Raw genomic sequence first — 3008 nt, forward strand, 5'->3', positions numbered from 1 at the left:
CTGGTCGTCACGTAATTACACATTGCATCGCGACATGTATGGAAATTTTATGTCTTGAAAATGCCCAGTTAAAAGTATCTATTGATAGACATAATTTATTTATCATCGAATATACAGAATATATGTTCGTAAATTTTAAACTTTTAAATAATATGGAGTACATTTCTTTTATATCATGTAATATAAAAGTTCACGTACAAGATCGTGTAAGTCTCGTGCGTAGATCCAATGATTTTTTTCAAAAGGACTTGGATTTAAAAAAGACGGGCAATAAAAAGGCTTTCAGTTCGAATTGAGAGACAGGCAATTAGTATCGAATATCGATAAAACGCTATATCCGCTATAATATCTCGCGCGTCTCTTTCTAAATAAACCGCGTAACCTATATGACTTGTTAGGATCAAAAAAAGGATCATTCATTCATCTATCCAGGCATAACACTAATGGTTCGACCTCAGCTTCATTCAAGACGAAGCGGGGTTCCGATTCCTACGAAGGGCTCGAGTGGTTACATACATTTTTTTCTTTGGAAAAATGGGGGAAACTATTGATTAAAAAATTATGATTTGTGTAGTAATAATTTGTATACATTATTAAAAAAAAAATAGCTTGATATTAAATCTTATAAAGAAATATCCAAATGTTTGATTAATTTTCGTTAATTTATTTAGGTTGTGAAAAATTCTTTTAAATTTTATATAGACGTTGAAAATCAAATTTCGGTAAGAGATAAAAGAACTATATATTTCAATCATAGATGCTAATCATACCCTCGGAAGATATTCAACAGCGTCTTGTCAAGAGAGGCATACAAGTGGAATATAAAAATATCACAGACCAAGGAAATCGTAGGACGCATGATTCCGCCACGGTCGTTCTTTTGGATAAGTACCGCTACTATTTTCATTTTATGACCACCCCGTGGGCATTATTTATCGAAGGGTATAGACGTAAGGACCACCCTTGGGATTTGGATAGTCTGCAGATTTGCTCGGTCAATAAATATCATTCGTTCCGATACTCGAGTCCAAAGATCCCCTCGGGCCCTGCCTAAAATCCGCGTGTAACTAACCCAAAGGGCTGCTTACCACCATGTGTGCCCTATTTTCTACGTGATCTCTGCTCTTTGCCCTCTGTCTTCGTATCCTTAGACGACCAATAATAATCATACATATTACGTTATCTTTTTTATTTTTAAAAAACTGCGTTAATTACGAGTAATTGATAAATGAATTGTTGCTTCCGTTTCATTTCAAATCAATTTAAAAAATATTTATTTTTTTTTAAATCATTTCCAATTAAAAAAATATTTGTTTTTTTTTTTAAATAAAATAAATAGGAATAAATTCGAAAAATCGAAATTAATGATTATAAAATATTTGAAAAAGTTTTTTGCAACGCAAGAAAATAAAATTTCGTGTTTTTCTTGAAACGGAAAATACATCTAAGCGCATTTAGATGAAATGCTATACCGCCGTTGAAAGCATGGAGTACAAGAACGTCTTCGTGCCGGTTAACCGAGGGTTAAAACATACTTTATATCGAGACACGGTAGCGTACAACGTTCACGGACGTGCCAAGCGCGACGTTCGCTTTCGCAGCCCGGCTGTATATCGCTCGAGCGCGTTAACGAGGATCGCTTTATCGACGATTAACCCTCACCCCGACTGACCCCTGGCCCGGTGTTTGCGGGCCTCTTTCGGAAATTGGTTCGTCGCTCTTGCCAATTTCCGTAGATTGCTACTCCCTCTCCCGCACACACCTTCTATCTTACCATCCTGTTCCTCTTTTCGCTCCAAGATCCACGCCGACCGTCGTTCACCACAAATTGTGTAAATTTGCCGGCTGACTATTTATCTTTATAGCCTACCCGAAAGAAGAGAACGATATCCGAATTGGGTTCTCATCGTCAACGGTATTTGAAATTTCCACGATTCACACGGCATTCTTTTACAATTCTTCCAAAATATAATAAACTTGGCGAAATGTGAAGCAAAATCGCGCTAAACGCATTATAACTCGTTGTCCCGACAACATATATCTTTTCGTAATAAATTCTCAATGTTTCTCTCCCCTATTTCCTATCCAAAGTCGAATCGTACGTAGCGAATAAATGACTCGTCCGCGTACTCAATAGTTATATAGCTTCCTTCCGGTTTAAGTGCGCGGTATTAAAGTATCGTATGTTTTCGACACGCGACCGATTTGTCAGAGAGTTTCAACGATATATCCTCCCATACCGACGAGATGAATGGAGACGAGAGATGCGCGGAAGGTGGACCAAAGGGGGACGACGAATCGAAGGTCGCGCGACACCCTAATCGTAAACCCCTCTTGCGGATGTATTAGCTTTATGATCACGAGGAGAAAGAGGGAGGAGGAGGAGGAGGGAGGGGTAATACCGTGGCCGAGCAAACAGGAAATAGCTCCGAGCACTCGATAGGAACCGGACCGAGATGTCGAGTGTCCAGTTTATCGTCGACAATTTTCGGAAACCGTCTCCTCGATCCTCGCACCAAGTGTTCCGTAGCGTTCTGAGTACGGCCCTGGGCAGTATCCGCCGTTCATTTGATCCCTAATGATGAAAACGAGTTTCCAAGGGTTTCTTTCTCTCTCTCTCTCTCTCTCTTTCTTTCTCTCACGCAGAGAATACGATCTTCCTATCCTCGGCAGTCGTTACGCTCGATCATTGGCGAAGAATGTTTTTAGTCAGTCCATAATGAATCTCGCAAAGCGATCCGTAGAGACTTTGGCGCTCGCTTACTCGTATTGTTGTCAAAAAGTGACTAACATACTCTTCGCCGTGTCCTGTCAACGTGATATTATGACAACGTAATTCAAACATGTGAACATGATGCGCATAATATTCGTATCGAGTGTTGTCAATATTTTAATCTTTATAATTGTTGTTTCTATTACTACTATTTCTACTTGGTGATTATTGAAATTTATTAATTACATCCACTTCTTTTCTCTCATTTTAAAGTTGAATTCTTTTCAAGAAGCGG

Source organism: Cataglyphis hispanica, chromosome 5 (assembly GCF_021464435.1).
Source record: "Cataglyphis hispanica isolate Lineage 1 chromosome 5, ULB_Chis1_1.0, whole genome shotgun sequence".
Lineage (NCBI taxonomy): Eukaryota > Metazoa > Arthropoda > Insecta > Hymenoptera > Formicidae > Cataglyphis > Cataglyphis hispanica.